Source organism: Temnothorax americanus, unplaced genomic scaffold (assembly GCF_048541705.1).
Source record: "Temnothorax americanus isolate GAGA-0224 unplaced genomic scaffold, ASM4854170v1 Scaffold92, whole genome shotgun sequence".
NCBI classification, from domain to species: Eukaryota; Metazoa; Arthropoda; class Insecta; order Hymenoptera; family Formicidae; genus Temnothorax; species Temnothorax americanus.
The window spans coordinates 459,418-481,133 of record NW_027509815.1 but is presented as its reverse complement, the minus strand read 5'-3'; the positions used below and the strand labels follow the sequence as shown (position 1 = coordinate 481,133).

General features: G+C 38.6%; 1 protein-coding gene across 1 annotated transcript in view; it reads right to left on the bottom strand.

Moving 5' to 3' along the window:
- Positions 1-634: 634 nt before the first annotated feature.
- The window catches only part of LOC143908348 (uncharacterized), a 256,163-nt gene continuing 235,081 nt past the window's right edge, over positions 635-21,716 (bottom strand). The window contains exon 3 of the transcript XR_013260109.1: positions 635-1,356. The gene's annotated coding sequence lies outside the window, so the exon portion shown is untranslated. The remainder of the gene's footprint in view (positions 1,357-21,716) is intronic.

Here is a 21,716-nt window from a genome sequence, read left to right as displayed (position 1 = left end):
ATTTCTATGTGTTCTATAATCCGCACCAATACGTTTTTACTCATCGATACTTTACTCGCGTTTCTCTATACGCCTGTCTCTCTCTCGAATCCCTTTATTTCTCGATGGTATACACATTGATGGATATATCGTCGTTCGAACTTTTTAATCTGTTTCAAAGTCATTGGAAACTCAATGCCTTGTAAATTTAATATATTTTTGTAATCAGGGTACGAGGATTCCCGTTCTGAATGTCTTTCGGCTGGATGTAAAGCAGCCACCACTGACCACGCGAAACACGCATTGTCCATCGATTGCACGTTGATCACCGCTTATTTCGATTTAATTTTTTGCGGTAAATTGATGTAACATCCCGCGCGCAAAGAATTGTACTTGTTCACGTTCACTGTCAAATTGAGTATACGCGACAACGCCCATCCGCTATCGCGTTCCTGAAACTCTTTGAGACGCGATAAAGTAGGCTCGATAACGTCCCAGGTAGCAGACAGTCGTCATAATGACGTGATTTTTACGTCATTTTATGACGTATGTTACGTCATTTATCCCTAAAGTTTAACGTAAAAATGACGTATTTTACACGGTCCTAAGTCACATCCCAAAAACGTCATTTTCTGACGTTTTATTGACGGCAAAAGTAGGTCCAATGTACGACATACCGGTTTCTAGAAATGTTTTTTATGAAATTAAAATTTTAAAATGTCTACTTGATAAACGATTATAAAAATATGTTCTTTTTTTTTATTTAAAAAAAAAACTTTTTGAACTGTTATACATGCCATGTGAATATAGCCGCAGGCGGTCACCCATCCTAGTACAGTACCGCGTCGGAGTCGCTTGACTTCGATGATCCAGTGGACAGTGACGATCTTCTCACCCTGATGCTTCCTTGTTAACTGTACTTATGTATAACAGGTACATCTTTAAAGTGTTCAAAAATTATGTAATGATATCTTCTTGATAGTTCTAACACTGCATGAAGTAGTTGTCATAAAACTATAATTACACACGCAACTAGATCCACTTATACCATAAATTCACCACGTCAATCATAAAGTTACGAAACACTTTATAAATGTAGGAATATACCTGTGAAAAATATTGTGAAAAATATGTCATTTTTACGTTAAACTTTAGGAATAAATGACGTAACATGCGTCATAAAATGACGTAAGAATCACGTCATTATGACGACTGTTTGCTACCTGGGTAGTCAATTAAACGTCTATATAATGTCATTTTACAAAGTCTTTTTGACGTATTAAAACATGACCTTAAATATACGTCATTTAATCGACGAATGACGTTACTGACCAATTATGACCAAATATTGACGTCAAAATGACAAGTGCTTGCTACCTGGGGTGTCGCTCGTACCACTCGCGCAGATCGGACGCATGAAAGAGTTCACGGTTTCCCGTGCTGACACTTTTGTTCGCACATTTGTCACCCGTCACAAACTCGCCGTTGAACACGGTGTTTATCTTTACACTTGCGTGTCTTTGCATGACGTTCCGCACACGATCGAGCATGATGACTTTGGCGTCTTCGAGAAATTTTCGCGGTTCGATGTAATTGATATTTATCACCGCACCGGTCAATACACGCCATTCGAACGCGGCATCGATCTCTCGCCAAACGAGTCTTTCCGCGTTTTTGTTACCGCTACTACTGCCCGCCGCGTGCTTACCACCGATATGTACGAACCGTCTCTGTAATAGAGTCTTCGCACCATCGAGTCGCGCGATTCTTGCCACTAAAGATGACCTGTTTCCGACAGTCTGAGAGCCGTCTGAGACCCGCGGACGTTTGGAACGACAGTCTTCTTCGAGCTGCTCAATAAACTTCTCGCATCGCTGTTCCCATGCGAGATATTCGTCCAAGCGATTTGGTTGGATCCTTCCACCAGGTCGCGTTCCGTTTTATCGAGATGTTTCATGTTTTTTTTTTTAATACTTTTTTTTTTTAAATCACGTCACATTCTTCGATGGAGCACTTGCACGTGACTCGATCGCACGCTGAACAATATTGTTTGCAATATTGAACGACATAGTGCGCAGACATAAACGGATAAGGAAAGAAGTAGGGGGTATTAAAATGATTAAGCCCCCAATTATCAATATCATCACGGTCACGTTCGAAGGTTCTTTGAAGCATCAATAGATGATTAGGATTATTGAGGTCATGGTACATACATATACATATGTGCCGAATTGTTTATTACCAATAATTCAACGTACTTCCCAATACCTGTATGAATCTTAATGTACAGTGCTTCACAACCACCATCCTCGATCTTCCGAAAAATTTCAATCGCCCAAAAGTGATAGTCCCAATAGCACGGTTTAAAGTAATATGGCACGTCAGCACATCTTTCTTCCTCGCTAACGCACTCGTCCAGCAGTCGTTGATACACTTTTTGTCTCACGTTCCAGTCATAAGGAGACTCGGTTTCGATAACGATTCCTTGTCTAGCGAAGCGTTCATTGGTTCCGCGTATACCTAGTTCGCGATCGCGAAGAAACTGTACCGGCGATATTCGTCGCACATCCCTCAGTCTTTCGTCTCGCACATTATTCTTCAAAGCATCGGCGATATCGTTTATTAAATAGTGATCATAGCCTAAAGAGGTTATATACTCGTTAAGATCACTTTTTCTTTTCAATTCGTTTTTTTCAATTATCAGTTCCATGTTGCGCACGTTATATAATGTCCCACTCGCGATAATGTTTTTTTATCACTTCATGCAAATCGGGCACTACACGTAAATTTAGCACTATTCTATCGATGACTTCTTCATGATTGTTGTCTTCATCACTGAAGTAGTCACTGTCGTCCGTTAACTCGCGATCCATATCGGAATTATTGTCATCTCCTTTATCGTGAAAAATATTCTTCTGTATTGAATACTTGACACAAAAAACTTCACCCTCGAATATAAACGTTCGCGTCGCGAAAACTAGCCGAAGACTGATCCACAAGATGTGGATCCATAATCATCCTGGTGACAACGGATGCTATGCGTTCGTATAATTATCGTTAGACATATTTTGTTTATGCATTCCAGCAGCCGGATATCGGCGCTCGTTTTTTGTAATATGCCGCGCCATAACCGAATACCGCCGCGACGGTTAAATCGTAATCGGCAGCGGCTCTTCCTAGAAAAGAACATGAAGAGGACTCCGCAACGGTTAAATCGTCATCGGTGACAAATTTTATCAATTGTTTACCTCGGTTATTTTATCTTCAAACCGTCGTCGGGCCATCAACGCTCGCTTTTGTAGTGAGACGCCGTAACCGAATGGTGGCTTGCATGTTCTAGAAGGGTGAGATCATTGCGGAGTCAAGTGTCTAACTCGCTGTTTTGTTTATATTCGCCGATAAAATTCCAGCAGCCGGACGGCGCCTTTGTAATACCCCTTGCGCCGATAAAGTGACGACTCCCCCTCCCCCGCGGACCACCCTCGGCGTAGAAGTGGACACCTACTCCCCCCCCTCGGCGGTACCTCTTGTCAATACGAGATATGTTTATTAATATTTAATAAACATGTCCCGACACGCTCGCCGACCCCTCAGCCCGCTCCCCCTCACCAACGAGTCGTCCTCCCCCCCGCTCCCCCTCACCAACGAGTCGCCCCCCCCCGGGAGACCCCTTGCCCTCGAGTCCTTCCCCCCGCCCCGCTCCCCCCTCGGAGCTCCCGGGGTAGATCTCTTATTGATATATCTACTCACGTAAAAAAATATCATTCTAGGGCTAAGAAAACCAATTACTCAGTTTTCTCTTCTTTTAAGTAACAATGATCTTTACAAAAAACGTTTTCTTGATAATATTACTTAAAATAAAATTTGACACCGTCTCAAAATGACACGGATTTCTTGCATCATGCATATGTCACGGTTTTGAGCAAATTGTAATCCATGCTCATAAACTTTGGTCGTTGGCAAATCGGGGATTTACTATTGGTACATGCAATATTGTGACGGTGTCAAATCGTGCTTTGTTATAATCCTCGCCGGTGTGTTGACCTACGACATGCCTCTTCTTGCAAGACCTTTCATATCATTGCTGTGCATGTGTCGTGTCGATAAAGATCGTCAAGTCTTCTCGCAGAGAGTATTCATTATGTATACATGGCTCTGTATTCCACGTTTTTCAGACCGAATGGTGAGTTTCCTAAGGGATCTTTTTAATATCTCAACATTAATTGAACAAATTTACAGATATGGATCAATTGGTCTATGTTTCTGATATTTTGAATCAATAAACTCACCATACGGTACGGAGAACGTGTAACTTAATTTCTGTAACTACCGCTGAAGATGGCTCAAAACTGAGCCGAAACGTACAGATCGATGTAATGTATCAAAACGACGAATAAATCACTTATTTCTGATATTACGCACTGTGATCTGCGTCTGACCCTCATAGCCTTCTCCTATTTTAATCTCGAGGGTCCTCATATTATTTTATTTATTATTTTGACTTTTTTTTAATAAAATTTTATTATGTTTTTTGAAGAAGTATAAATTCTTCTTTCGAGTACATAATAAAAACTCTTTCTAAAATTTGTACATTTTAAGACTATTATCAAAAAAATATTCTTGCTTAAAGACAACCGTTACTTACTAAAAAAAAAGGTAAATTGAGTAATCGCTCTTTTAAGCAGTAGAATTGATATTTTCCTGTGTATGCATGTGCACACATATGTACATACGTACGCACAAAAAAATTTTCTATGTTGTTAGAAAATTTTATTTCTATTTAAAAAAGGCGAGAAACTATCATCGCTTAGGACAGGGGCCCGGCGTTACGCGCCGCTCGTGCGTAATCATCGCCGCTTGTAGTAAACAACTGCCCGCGCGCCGACCGCGGGGCGGCCGCATCTCGCCGCGCGCTTGGATTTGGCGGAGGCCGGGCTAATACGTCGATTTTTAATCATTAATAAACTCGTCAACTATTGCGAAAATTGCAAAATGGTACATGACTTTTCGACTCAGTTTGGCTCGCTCTATCTAAATATGAGAAAAGTACCAAGAATTCTGGGGCACCCTGTATATATGGTAAAACTGAAGGAGAGCTCTCTCCTCACCGATTTCGATGAAATTAAGCTTAATCGATTCGTCTTTGCACGAAACAAATGAATCTGGCAGAAAAAAGCCCCGCTCGGCTTCGCGACGCGAGATATTAACTGTTAAAGTTGACGACTATCAAGTTATGAGACCTGTCATACCGACGCGATGCAGCAACTACGGACATGCTCCGCGACCACATGGGAGCATTAATGACTGGAAATAAGTTGGCGCTGGAAGTTCATATTCTTTAATGAATTATAGCTCAAACGATTGCTCCCTAATTGCTCCCTCAGAATCAACAATTGCTCCCTTTTTAAAATTATTATTTTTTGAAATATTTAATAAAAACGAAAAATTTCTAATTTTTATTGAAAAACATATTTATAATAACTCAATGCAACTAAATCCGGCATAGAACGATTGCTCCTTTATTGCTCCTTATTGCTCCATCATAATTTTAATGATTTATTGCATTTTTATTAAAAAATTAACAAATTAATCATTTCACAAGTGACGACGCCGCCACCTGTCAACATTGTGCATGAGCCCTTATTGACGTTAGGCTGAGTTTCCAATGTGCGCGTCACGCGTCGCGTCATCTGTCGTTTAACCAATCTAAACATCCCATTACAAATAATGTAATAAAATAAGATGTTTTGATTGGTCGCGACGGATAACGTGATGCGTGACTCGCTCAGTGGAAACTCAGCCTAATGCTGCGTTCTCACTATATGCGTCCGTAACCGTTGATTTACACCGTCATCTTTAAGAAATTGACCAATCACAATCAAATGTAAGAAGAACAATCGACTGTGATTGGTGAATTTTTTAAAGATTTCGTTTTAAATCAACGATTACGGCCTCTATAAATCAGCTTTAAGGCTTAGGCTTAAAACACTTATTGTAGATGGGCACTAAGGCTGAGTGTCCACTGATCGCGTCACGCGGCGCATCGCATTATCCGTCGCGACCAATCAAAACATCTTATTTTATTACATTATTTGTAATGGGATGTTTAGATTGGTTATGCCCCTTGCACAATGCCAGGCAACAGGCAATAGGAACAAGATATAACCAAAAAATCGTTAATTACAACCTAAAAAATTCGAATGCTATGATTGGTTGGCAACAGGCAATAGGCACAGAATTTCCAACGTGACGGAAACTCTGTGTCTATTGCCTGTGTCACTGTTTATTCTGCATTTATACATGATTTCTGATTTTTATTCACTGTTCCTATTGTCTGTTGCCTGGCATTGTGCAAGGGGCTTTAACGACAGATGACGCGACGCGTGACGCGCACATTGGAAACTCAGCCTAACGTCAATAAGGGCTCATGCACAATGCTGACAGGTGGCGGCGTCGTCACTTGTAAAATGATCAATTTGTTAATTTTTTAATAAATATGCAATAAATCGTTAAGGTAATGATGAAGCAACGCGTAGCAATTAAGGAGCAATCGTTTTATGTTGGATATACTTGCAGAAGAATGTGAGAAATGTATTTTTCCAAGAAAATAAACAGTTCTTTGCTAAAATATCATACAAAATTAATTATACGAATGGAGCGATTGAAAATCCCAATAGAGAGAGACGAGAAATAGTTATTCTACCGAAAATCAATAGGAAATGTTGACTAAACTCTTTGAGATATAGTTATGAACAATAGAGCTATTATATTACGTTTGAATATTTCCGCCAATGGCTGCCGAGCCATAGTTACAATAGGCGGTCGATAGTGGCGGCGGCGGCGTTACTTGTGAATTAATTTTTCAATAAAAATGCAATAAATCATTAAAATTATGATAGAGCAATAAGGAGCAATAAAGGAGCAATCGTTCTATGCCGGATTTAGTTGCATAGAGTTATTATAAATATGTTTTTCAATAAAAATTAAAAATTTTTCGTTTTTATTAAATATCTCAAAAAATAATAATTTTAAAAAGGAAGCAATTCTTGATTCTGAGGTAGCAATTAGGGAGCAATCGTTTGACCTATAATTCATTAAAAAATATGAACTTCCAGCGCCAACTTATATCTGGTGCATGCATGGAGCATTAATGAGTTCCGTTACCCGGTGAGCTACGGTGCAGAGCGGTGCAGGCGAGCGCGCTACGTTACCGTCACGGTAGATAAAAGGTTCAAATACAGAACCGCGAACGCGTAAAAATGGTCAGTCATGCGTGTTAATGCTCGCGCGTGCATTTGATTAAAAAAACATTTTTAATACAATTTGATGCACACAATTAATACATTCTACATACAATATAACAATCATAGATGAATATGTAATTATAATTACAACATTATTACCTATAATTATTCTATTGTATACGTAATGCATATGTAATTATATAAAAAATTGTTTCGCGATATTTTATAATTTTTACGATGTCGCATTATTTTCCGTATCTTATTTATAAGTAAATGAAATATTAAAATTAAAAGCTAAGTAATGTTATGGCCGATATTCCGAGCAATATTAGGGTATTAATAAAAAGCTATAATACATTTTGAATTATAATTATTGAGTCAACGTTTCGACCTACTTGGTCTTTCTCAGGGCATTACATTCTGTTGTTTGTTCACATTCCAATAAAGGTTTCGCTTAATACATGAGAACGCGTCTTTATGTTACGTCTGCGTTAGTTACGTTTGCGAATCGAGGTATCCCTGTCTTGTATTTTAGTTGTTAATGTTCTTCTTGCCTACCGCACGATGCGCTGTGTGTAAATCAAACTTTTAAAAAAAAAGGTAAAAAAAGGCGCCAAGTACACGTATAGTAGTGTATATGTTGTTACCTAAAAAAAAAGATAGTGGTAGTATTATACCTCGAAAAAATCTAAGTAACAAGTGGTAGATCTTTATATCTCGAAAAATCTCGAAAAAATCTAAGCAGTAGTATCTTTATTTCCGAAAAATTATAACCCAAGTGATACACGTCACAAAATTATGTTACCTTATCAAAAAGAAGAGTCGCGCTTCAAGTGATCTATTACAATTACAAAAAAGAAATGATATCTCTTTAAGTTAGAGCGCCAATTACAGAGAGAACATGTATATTGCCTCAAAAAATAATTGTTGCACTACATTGAAAAATCTTTACATTGTGTCAATTAGAAAAGAATGTATAATAACAATTTTATAAGATTAAAAAATTTTATTTAAATTTAACAAGGGAATACAAGATATTTAAATACAAAGTTATTTACATGTGTATTTTTTAATGGCCACAAAGAATTACAGAAGTAACAGTACAAAATAAAAATATTTTATTAAAATACATAAATTTTTCTTGTAAAAAAACTTGGCGCTGCTAGACCTTTTAAATAAATAAAAACAACAATAAATAAAAATAATTTAGAGAAGAATACAATGGGAGTAATATTAAATGATTATCAGCGTGGATGTGGGAGTGAGTGATATGGGTGTGCGTGACTACGCGGACGGCGGATAATGCGGCTTATAATTAAGTATAGAATAAGTTTATTTATTTATTTAAAATTTCGAGGTCTAGCAGCGCCAAGTTTTTTTACAAGAAAAATTTATGTATTTTAATAAAATATTTTTATTTTGTACTGTTACTTCTGTAATTCTTTGTGGCCATTAAAAAATACACATGTAAATAACTTTGTATTTAAATATCTTGTATTCCCTTGTTAAATTTAAATAAAATTTTTTAATCTTATAAAATTGTTATTATACATTCTTTTCTAATTGACACAATGTAAAGATTTTTTAATGTAATGCAACAATTATTTTTTGAGGCAATATACATGTTCTCTCTGTAATTGGCGCTCTAACTTAAAGAGATATCATTTCTTTTTTGTAATTGTAATAGATCACTTGAAGCGCGACTCTTCTTTTTGATAAGGTAACATAATTTTGTGACGTGTATCACTTGGGTTATAATTTTTCGGAAATAAAGATACTACTGCTTAGATTTTTTCGAGATTTTTCGAGATATAAAGATCTACCACTTGTTACTTAGGTTTTTTCGAGGTATAATACTACCACTATCTTTTTTTTTAGGTAACAACATATACACTACTATACGTGTACTTGGCGCTTTTTTTTACCTTTTTTTAAAAAAGGTAATTTTGTGCGGATATCACGCCTTTTTGTAGTATATTACGCATTGTATAAACAGTATGTACAGGATAAAGCTATTTGGAGGTATAATACTACCACTTTGTTTTTTTCGAGGTAACAACATAACAGGGTAACAACATAATACATATACACTATTATGCGTGTACTTGGCGCTCATTTTACCTTTTTTTTAAAAAGGTAATTTTGTACGGATATCACGCCTTTTTGTAGTGTTACGCAACTTAATCTTATAAACAATATATCTTATAATTTCATAAACCGTATATAATACAAGGTATGAAGCTAAAAGTGTTACGGACTATTATTTCTAAAGAAAACAACAATTTAATATTTTGCTCAGTTTTTTAAAAATAATAATCTGTAACCCTTTTAGTTGTACACATTGTATATATTTTTCAATTTCAACATAAAACATAATCGCAATAAAGCATGATTAATGTTAATAAGTCGTTAACTGTAAAATTCTTTATTTATTTTTATTTGCGTGTCTTACTGAATGTTGTTCGCAACTGTATATGTACCGATATCTTCAGGTATCGATATTTTTGATAATTATTTTTACGTCAGACATAATTTTAATTCATCCAATTTTTATTATGTCTAAACATAATTTTTGTCCAATTTTTATTATGTCTAGACATAATTTTAAATCAGCGATTTTTATTATGTCATAACATAATTTTAATTCTGCCGCTAGGGAAATTTTAAGTCGATTTTTATGAATCAAGCTTGAATTCAATGTTTAGGTGTCCCAGGTTGCCGATGACGAGGTCCACATAGCGCGCTCTATAGTTTTCGGTGTCCAGGTGTATTAATACCTTGAATTTGATGGCCACGTGTTCCAAGTTGCCGATGACGAGGTCCACATAGTGCGCTTCGTAGTTTTCGGTGTCTACATGTATTAATACCTCGAATTCGATATCTACGTGTCCTACATTGGGTGCGTTCAGCCGATACTTTGCTAGCCTATCAATCGTGAGCAGTCGTTCGTTTTCGCTCGTTTCCTCTTTTTTGACTTACTGGATTAAAAAGAGAAGAAACGAGCAAAAACGAGCAACTGCTCACGATTGCTACGCTAGCGGAGTATCGGCTGAACGCACCCATTCAGATTTAAAGTTATTAATACACCTAGACACCAAAAACTATGAAGCGCATTATGTGGACCTCGTCATCAGCAACCTGGGACACCTAGACATCAATTTCAAGGTATTAATACACGTAGACACCGAAAACTACGGAGCGCAATATGTGGACCTTGTCATCGGCAACCTGGGACACCTAAACATTGAATTCAACATATTATTACACCTGGACACCGAAAACTACGAAGCGCACTATGTGGACCTCGTCATCGGCAACCTGGGACACGTAGACATCAAATTCAACGTACGATTACACCTGGACACCGGAAACTATGAAGCGCACTATCTGGATCCCGTCATCGGCAACCTGGGATACGTGGACATCGAATTCAAAATATTAATACACGTAGACACCGAAAACTACGGAGCGCACTATGTGGATCTTGTCATCGGCAACCTGGGATACCTAGACATCGAATTCAACGTACGATTACACCTGGACACCGAAAACTATGAAGCGCATTATCTGGATCCCGTCATCGGCAACCTGGGACTCGTGGACATCGAATTCAAGATATTAATACACGTAGACACCAAAAACTACGGAGCGCACTGTGTGGACCTCGTCATCGGCAACCTGGGACACGTGGACATCGAATTCAACGTATTATTACACCTGGACACCGAAAACTACGAAGCGCACTGTGTGGACCTCGTCATCGGCAACCTGGGACACGTGGACATCGAATTCAAGGTATTAATACACGTAGACACCGAAAACTACAGAGCGCACTATGTGGACCTCGTCATCGGCAACCTGGGACACCTAGACATCGAATTCAACGTACGATTACACCTGGACACCGAAAACTACGAAGCGCACTGTGTGGACCTCGTCATCGGCAACCTGGGACACGTGGACATCGAATTCAACGTATTATTACACCTGGACACCGAAAACTACGAAGCACACTGTGTGGACCTCGTCATCGGCAACCTGGGACACGTGGACATCGAATTCAAGGTATTAATACACGTAGACACCGAAAACTACGGAGCGCACTATGTGGACATCGTCATCGGCAACCTGGGACACCTAGACATCGAATTCAACGTACGATTACACCTGGACACCGAAAACTATGAAGCGCACTATCTGGATCTTGTCATCGGCAACCTAGGACACGTGAACATTGAATTCAAGGTATTAATACACGTAGACACCGAAAACTACGGAGCGCACTATGTGGACCTTGTCATCGGCAACCTGGGACACCTAGACATCGCATTCAACGTGCGATTACACCTGGACACCGAAAACTATGAAGCGCATTATCTGGATCCCGTCATCGGCAACCTGGGACACGTGGACATCGAATTCAAGATATTAATACACGTAGACACCAAAAACTACGGAGCGCACTATGTGGACCTCGTCATCGGCAACCTGGGACACGTAGACATCGAATTCAACGTATTATTACACCTGGACACCGAAAACTATGAAGCGCATTATCTGGATCCCGTCATCGGCAACCTGGGACACGTGGACATCGAATTCAAGATATTAATACACGTAGACACCAAAAACTACGGAGCGCACTATGTGGACCTCGTCATCGGCAACCTGGGACACGTAGACATCGAATTCAACGTATTATTACACCTGGACACCGAAATCTATGAAGCGCATTATCTGGATCTCGTCATCGGCAACCTGGGACACGTGGACATCGAATTCAAGATATTAATACACGTAGACACCAAAAACTACGGAGCGCACTATGTGGACCTCGTCATCGGCAACCTGGGACACGTAGACATCGAATTCAACGTATTATTACACCTGGACACCGAAAACTATAAAGCGCACTATCTGGACCTTGTCATCGGCAACCTGGGATACATAGACATCAAATTCAAGCTTGATTCATAAGAATCGACTTAAAAATTCCCTAGCGGCACTTTCTGCCAAGCATAGAGAACCTACTTTTCCGTTGACTCAATATTATTATTATATATATACCTAATTTTTACTTAAATAGAAATCTTCCTCCTGACCGATAAGTTTATCGACCTAATTTTGAAATACGCGCGCGATATCGAAACTGGCGATACCTGCGCCGCCAGCGTCGAAAAAGTGAAAGGGACGTTTCTCTGATAATCATAATAATATTGAATGAGAGCGTTAGGAGGAGTATCTTAAAAATAAATTTTCACATTTGGACTTTGCGTCGCAATATCTCCGCTCGTAAGGCACGTAGCGGAATATTATGAGAGAAACCCCCCCCTAATTGGACCCCAAGCTATCGATCAAGCCTACTTAGAACTTGATCCGTTCACTCGTTATCGAGATCTCAACATCTCGGGTACTCGCAACCCGTCGCGTCGCGTAAAAGAGTCACGGTCGGTCTCGCTCCGCGTGTACTTGGCGCGAGACACTACCGTGTCTCTTGATAAACTTTTCATTTGCAAGTTAACGGTGTTTTAAATCTCTACCTTCAACACATTCAAACTTACAAGTGATATAAATAAAAATAATAATAACTGTTGAAGTTCACATTATCAACACTGAAAATTATAGTCATCGCCGATGGAACGATTACGACACGCAAAATAAATAAGGTCAAAGCCAACTTCTAATTAAACGCCGTCACAGGCCACATAATTACAATAATTGTTACCGATTACTATAAATTTTGATTTGAGTTGCAGCTGACGGAGATGCTAATTTCGTGCATTTTCCGTATATTTTAAAAGGGGCAATCCTCTGTATGATCCTGGTATCAGCCATGCTCAACGTCGGAAATTGTCATGTCCGATATTAAATGGAAGTAGAGATCGGTGTTGCGTCAAGAACCTTTTAAAATATACAGAAAATGCACGAAATTAGCATCTCCGTCAGCTGCAACTCAGATCAGGATTTATTGCAATAGGTAACAATTATTGTAATTATTTGGCCTGTGACGGCGTTTAATTCGAAGTTGGCTTTTACCTTATTTCTTTTGCGTGTCGTAATCGTTCATCGGCGATGACTATAATTTTCAGTGTTGATAAAGTAAACTCTAACAGTTATTATTATTTTTATTTATACTACTTGTAAGTTTGAATGTAATGCCCTGAGAAAGACCAAGTAGGTCGAAACGTTGGCTCGATAATTACTATTCAAAATGTATCTTATTAATACCTTAATTAATTAATATTGCTCGGAATATCGGCCGTAACATTACTTAGCTTTTGCTTTCGACGAGCGATAACACGTCCTATTTTTTTATATTGGTGTACAAATAAGTCTCCGCCGTTTTACAATAGATGGCCCCACCATTTTTTTATATAAGAAAAAAAATATTTTTATATGTAAGTGATGGTATCTCGTGTTTATGGTAATTGGATTTATTTTCTGCGAAAGAAAAGCCATTTTTTATGTGTTATAATTTGTGAAGAAATATATAAAATCTGCGATATTATCACGTAGCTGTTAACCATTATTTTCACAAATATTATATTATTTTTTTTTTTTTTTTTACAAAAAATTAAGGATTAAACGGATAGAAAGATATTCGTAACTTGATATATGTTGTCAAGATGTTTCGAGTTTCGAGATGTTCCTTGTCTTAATGTTTGGTGGTTCTGAAAAGAACCGATTGTTTTGCTTGGTCCTGGAGCGAATTTTAATAATTCGTCCAGTAATCATTTCTTTCGATAATATGATCTATCGTGCACTAACATATAGCGTTTTCGATTTTTGATTTGTTGACTCGACCCGACTCGGATCAGATTAAAAGATCGGAAAAATGATAATAAAATATTAAAATCTGCTACGATAATGCTAAGAATCTTTGATCGATGTTAGGGAACGCTTTCTGTTATGATAGTTTAGAGTCATCAAGTTTCAAACCGAACTTTTGATCTGACCGAATCCGGTCGAATCAACAAACAAAAGACGCTAATACGTGGCGATCGTCTTTTGTCTAATGACGTTAAACAAAAGCTCTGCGCATAGTTGCCTCAGTCAGCATTTTGTCTTGCGACTTGGTGCAGTAATGTTGAGTGAAATCCAGCGTGGCCGTTTAATCGGTTTGTGGCAAGGAGGTGTAAATCTCGAAGAGATTTGCATCATAATTCCATGTTCTGATAAGACGGCAAGAAAATGGATTCATGCGTGGCAAGAAGGTGGTGAAGAAGCTCTGCGTGATCATCGTAAGCATAATCACAGACCACGGAAAACAACTGTGGAAGAAAATAATGCTTTAGTCAACCAGGTAGATTTACAGCCTTTTTTTCCGGTATCAAATGCCATTAACGACTTGGAGTTACCGATTTCTCGATGGACAGCACGACGACGTTTACATGAAGCCCATGTTCACTGTCTGCGGAAGAATGGGATGTCACTATCTGGACGGACGAAAAAGTCTTTTGTTCTGCAGTTGATCGGCGTGATCGTGTTTGGAGACCCGATAATCGCAGGTTTGATCCGAGGTATGTCATTCCTCAAGAGCGAAGTGGGCGCATCACTTGTGCAATGTGGGGATGGATGAGTGCGTATGGTCCTGGTGAACTAATTGAAATATCGCCACATATGAATAGTGAGGAATACATTGATATTTTGGAAAACGTTTTGCTTCCGAGCGTCCGAAATATATTCCCGGCAGAAGATGTACCGAGATTTCGATTAGTTCAGGACAATTCTGCAGTTCATACTTCCCGCATTGTGCGAAGATGGTTCGAACAACATCCAGAGATTGTGGTTTTTGATTGGCCAGCTAAATCCCCGGATCTCAATTTGATTAAGAATGTGTGGGCAAAAATTGTGAATACGTGGGATCCTGGCCATGAGAGAACTAAACAAGCTCTGTTTGAGCACGCGAGGAATGAATGGGAAGCACTTCGAGGCAAACCTGAGTTCTTCACCAATCTTCGTCAGTCCATCGATCGACGACTGCATCAGGTGATCGGGAGAAATGGTTACTGGACGGATTATTAAAATTCGCTCCAGGGCCAAGCAAAACAATCGGTTCTTTGTATATTTTAAAAAGTTCTTGACGCAACACCGATCTCTACTTCCATTTAATATCGGACATGACAATTTCCGACGTTGAGCATGGCTGATACCAGGATCATACAGAGGATTGCCCTTTTTAAAATATACGGAAAATGCACGAAATTAGCATCTCCGTCAGCAGCAACTCAAATCAGGATTTATTGTAATCGGTAACAATTATTGTAATTATGTGGCCTGTGACGGCGTTTAATTCGAAGTTGGTTTTGACCTTATTTCTTTTGCGTGTCGTAATCGTTCATCGGCGATGACTATAATTTTCAGTGCTGATAAAGTAAACTCTAACAGTTATTATTATTTTTATTTTATTTTTTCTTTTAATTTTAATATTTCATTTACTTATAAATAAGATACGGAAGATAATGCAACATCGTAAAAATTATAAAATATCGCAAAACAATTTTTTATATAATTACATATGCATTACGTATACAATAGAATAATTATACGTAATAATGTTGTAATTATAATTATCATTCTATCTGTAATTATATTATTCCAGTAAACACATACTTAGTCAGTGGAATAATAGTTGCAGATGCATAATAATACAATTATAATTACATATTCATCTATGATTGTTATATTGTATGTAATACGTATTAATTGTGTGCATCAAATTGTATAAAAAATGTTTTTTTAATCAAATGCACGCGCAAGCAATACAGCGCGTGACTGACCATTTTTACGCGTTCGCGGTTTTGTATTTGAATCTTTTATCGACCGTGACGGTAACGTAGCGCGCTCGCCTGCACCGCTCTGCACCGTAGCTCACCGGGTAACGGAACTCATTAATGCTCCCCACTGTACTTGAGCGCCCAACCTCAATTACATCATATATTGTTGTGTGCAATTCAAAAATATTTACAGTGTCCTATTCAGTAGAGCAATTAAATAGCAATCCGTGGTTAGCGGTTCAAGATGTTGGCGATGCAAAAACATGGTCCAAATTTATCCGAAAAATGTTTTGGGATAAAAATCTCAAAGATCACAATTGAATGATCTGTAATGGAGAGCGTCAGGATTGCAGGTTAATTGACTAACGGGTCAACTCGATAAAACGCAATATATTTATTGAAAAGATCCATGCGTTACTTTTGCGACTTGCTCGTACGCCGGTTATACAAGAAGTAATCCGAACAGGGAGTGTCTCCCTCGCAAAGACTCACAGCCAATCACCGCACGCATGCATCAGCCAATCACAGCACACATGCATCCACCAATCCAAACGCTCTAGGTGGCGCCAGGCGCGAGTGTACCTACGCGAGCGCTTCGTAAATAAGCGCGGGAAATTCAAACGGGGTTTACGGCCTTAATCACCGTTTACAGTTCGGCCATTCCTGACGGGGCCTTCGACCTCGAAGGGTTGCAAATTATATAATTTGTAATGTAATATAAAATGTAAATCATAATACAGGAATGTAATATCGAGTGTAATTAAAATGTAATATAATATCGCAAAGTAACACAAATTGTCGTTCAATACAAATTAACATAAAAAAAATTTAAACTGTAAGAGATTTGAAGAAAAGAAAATTAAATGAAAAATACTCGATTTTAGTTGATAAATGAATATAATAATCTTTAAGGTTTATTGACAGGTTTAATCCATGGTTTCATCCTGTCTGGAGACAAAATCGAATTATATGGTTTCTGTGAGATATTGAAACCTGGAATGTCTGTAATGACGTATCTATTTTTGTTAAGAACTTTGGCCACTAAATATGGGCCTTTATAGGAAGGTTTAAGTTTCTTTTCTTCCCCTGGCTTAGTAACAGTGTTTCTAATAAGTACATAATCCCCTTGGTTATACACGGAGGGTTTCTTGTGACGTTCATCGTAGTACGCTTTGTTATAATTTTTAATACTTTCGGCCGCTTGTAATGCTAATTCTCGACTATTTTCTCGTTCGGCCTCAAAATCTAGATCTGTTTTTGCTAGGTCTTTTAAAAATCTGATTAATTCCACATCAGTGAGGTAAACGCGGTTCCTCGATCCGAAACAATTGTTTGCGGATTGCCAAAAGTATTGAAAATATCAGTTAGGTGCTTGATGGCTTTTTTAGAGCCTGTTGACTTAGTTGCAAATAACCAAGTGAAACGAGAAAAAGCGTCAATAACTAGAAAAATATGTTTAAATCCGTCTTCCGTTTGATTCAACGGTCCAAAATGATCGATATGTATGATTTCCAAAGGAAGGGTAGGATTGTTCGTGATTTGAAATTCACCTTCTCTTGCATTAGAGGATGTGTTAGCTAAAAGGCAATTTAGACAGTTGTCAATGTGAGTTTGAACTCTTTTCCGCATTGACGGAAACCAATATTGAGCTAGGATACCTTGAACAGTTTTCTCTGTCCCGCAATGTGACACATTGTCATGGTAGATTCGTATGATATTTGATATCATTGACTCTGGAACTGCAAAAAGTAATTTATCTGAATATTTCCGGAATGCTAATCTGTCAACAACAGTGAACTTCTCGTCATCTTGTGTTTCTTCAAGTTTTTCAGCAATCAGTTTGTATTTGGGGTCTTGTAATTGTTTAAATTGAAGTTTTTTAGCTAATGAGAAAGAATCGATAGAAGCGACGACACGGCTAAGTGCGTCTACATGAAGCATTTTCTTTCCTTCGCGATGCTTCATGTCAAAGTCGTAATTTTGTAATTCTAATGTCCATCTAACAATGCGTGGATTGATTTGTGTTTTCTTCATCGCGAATACTAAGTCATTGCAGTCGGTAACTACAGTAAATTTAATACCTGATAAATAAATATGAAATCGTTCTACGGAACGTACTATAGCAAGCATTTCTAATTCGAAACTATGATAGTTGGCTTCTGCCTTGTTTGTAGATTGACTAAAGAAAGCTATTGGAGCCCACTGGCCCGTGTCTTGCTTTTGTAAAAGAATACCTGCGACAGCTATAGCGCTAGCATCTGTGTGTAATTCAGTAGGTAAATTAGGATTGTATATCCTTAAAACGGGATAAGAAGCAAGTTTGCTTTTAAGAGTATTAAAAGCTGTTAAACAATCTTGATTGAATTTAAAGTCGGAATTCTTTCGCAGTAAATTCTGCAAAGGTTTGGCTATTGTAGCGTAATTATTAATAAATTTCCGAAAATAATTTGTTAATCCTAAAAATCTTTGAAGTTCAACTAACTTACGGGGTTTAGGACTGCATCTACGTGACGAGGACTTAGCGTAATACCTTGATCCGAGATAATATATCCTAAGTATTTAATTGATTTTTTTAAGAATTTGCACTTACGTATATTCATCGTGAACTGATAACTTTTTAATAATCTGAGTACTTCTTTTAAAATTTCAAGGTTTTCTTGAACTGATGAAGTGGCAATTAATATGTCATCCATATAAACAAAAACTTTTCTGGTTCTAATTAATTCCTTTAAAATTTTAATCAGTCTTTTCTGAAACTTCTTGGGTGCTTCGCAATATCCGAAAGGTACCCGTAAAAATTTGTACTGACCGTCTAGGGTAGCAAACAAAAAATACTTAGTAGAATCTGGATGAACTTTGAGTAAATAAAAGCTATCTTTTAAATCGATAAGGGTGAAAACAGTTTTTCCATTTAACTGGGATAAGTGGTCTTCAATCAAAGGAAATGGACAATTATTTTCTTTATGAACCCGGTCGTTCAATGGACGTAAATCAATGCACAATCTTATCGAACCATCTTTCTTTTTGACGGGAACGATACGCGCACAATAAGGTGATTCACTTTCTTTAATAATTCTTCTTTCTAATAGATCGTCGATAATTTTACGAACTTGAAGCTTTTCTTGCCAGGCAAGTCGTCTGGGTGAGTACGAGTAAATAGATTCATCTTTTAATTTAACTTCTATAGCGTAATCATCTTCGACAATAGGAATATGCGTTTTCGCGATCTCCTCTAAAAGCTGAACTAATTCGTTTTTAATACAATATCCAAAATCGGTCTCGATACTTTCGAATTCAGAATTTGATTTAGTAGAACATTCTTCCGTAATTTCAATGGAAGCTACTTCTGAGAAAAGGTGTAATCTTTCTTCTAAATTATTAGTTGCTGGTTTTATCACAATTGTTAAATCGTGTTTGTCTAGAAAATCCCAACCGATGATTATGTCGGCTGATGTCGGGTTATTATTTATTACATGTAATTCAATAGAATTAGAACTATCTGGTAAAACTTCCAGCGAAATTGTAGAATTTACAATACTTTTAATATTAAGAGGTTCTCCGTTAACGGCTTTATATTCCGAACTAGCGGTAACCGCACAACCCGAAAGAAATTTATCATAAGTCGATTTATTGACAAGAGAAATTGGACTGCCCGTGTCCAATAGAGCACAAAGTTCGCATGACAAATTATTGAGCTTCGTTACCTTAATTTTACTGCCATTTGTCACAATCTTAGGAGCGCTTTTTTGTACTACCGAAATACAATTTGGCGATGTAGAATCAGGTTCTTTCGATGGCGTTTCTGCAACGGCAGCGACTGTGGCACTCGGTTGCACCGGTTTCTGGGTTGATTCTTTTCTCTTAAGTTGACGACACTCTTCCTTGGTGTGTCCTTTAAAGCGGCAATACGTGCAGAAAGCTTCTGCGGAAGTATCCTTGTTCTTCGCGTGAAGATCTGTTTTCGAAGCGTCTTCCGGCTTAGGCTTTGGCTTGTCCCATTTGTTTTTAAATGTTGGTGACTTTTTTTGATTAGAAAAGCGACAAGTGAGCGCGATGGGATGCATCTGTTCGAGAAAGTCGTCCAGGGAATCAGCTTTGAGTGAAACTGCTGTCGTTCGAACGGACTGAATCATTATTCCGTTGGTGATGCAATGACGTATGTTCTCCTCTTTTAAATTGAGAGGTTGTAGAATCGTAACTACGTCCATGGCGTATTCTTGAAAATTTTCTTTGAAATGTAACCATCTTCTGGCATGTGCTTTTTTCATGACGTCCGTGAATATGACACGTCTCTTGAAATGGCTAAATATTGCTGTCTTGAAGTCTAACCACGACTTGCTCACAGTACGTAAGCTTAAGTTAAACCACTTGAGTGCACCCTTGACCAACTTTGAGGTGGCGGCAGATAACATGGCCACTTGAGGCAAATTATGATCCTCAGCGACGCCTTCTATACGGTCAATCCACATTTCAACGTTTTTTTCTTCCGAACCTCCAAAGTTGGGTATCTGCGATAACAGGAATTTGGTTGCATTCGTTGTTATCGACAAAAATTCTGACATCTGCGAGTTGATACTTCGGGGCATTTCGTTTGACGGGCCTCGGTGACCATTCTCTATACACAAGAGTAGTCTATCTATATTCTCCTGATGGAGTCTGTCCCGCTCTTGTTGTACTCGCTGCATTTCTTGTAAGGCTCCCTGCTGAAGTCTGTCTCGCTCTTGCTGAGCTTCTTGTTGAAGTCTGTCTCGCTCTTGCTGAATTCTCATTTGTGTTGCAACCAGTTCACATAATTGTGTGACGATCGGAGATGCTGTCGGAGGATCCGCTTCGTTCGTTCGCTCTGTTTTTTGCTGTGTAGAGGAATTGCTGGCTTGTTGCGTTCTCTCTAAGGCTGGTTGATCCATTCCGATGCGCTGTGGATGATTAGATTGGTCGGACAATGTCGATGATGAGAACGTTCTGTTCAGCGGCGGATTGAAAGGTATTGTGAAAGCCACTGACCGTGTTCCTTGTAACCTCAAATCGATGATCATATCCAGACATCGACCGTGGTTGTCTGGTATATTTTCACATCCTAACTGACGTAGCTCCTCTTGAAGCTGAGGCAGCGTAAGGGCTTCCAATTGCGCGCGTGTATACGGCATCTTGGATTTAATTTATCGGCACGCACTAGTTCTCCAATATGGCGGCTCAATTTGGCGCGAACCGCGAGGGTCGTAAAAATGGCGCGCACGAATGTTCTGGTATTTCCGCCCGGCTCGTAGCAACGGCGAAGTGTTCTGAGACAGTAATTCCGTACTGCTTTATAAATTCCGCACAGCTTGTAGCTCGGCGAGAATGTTTGAAAACTTCCGCGCGGTTTTCAGCAAAGGAAAAACGATTCTACACTGTGATGGCGAATCGAATGATGAAACGATCCTCACACGACCCTCGGCAGTAACGAGTCCACTTATGATCCTCGCACAGCTCGCGGCAATGATGAGGTCGGTTGAAACTTTCGCACAGCTTGTAGCAATAGCGAAAGGATGATTATCTCTGTACGGCACGTATATCGTGGCCGGTTAACTTCCGCACAGCTCTTGGCAACGGCGAAAGGCTGAGACTGTAATACGATTCTCGCGTAACTCGCACAACGAGATCGGTTAAGAACTTCCGCAAAGCGCGTAGCAACGGCGGAAGGATGATGAAACGATCCTCGCACGCGCGCGGCAAT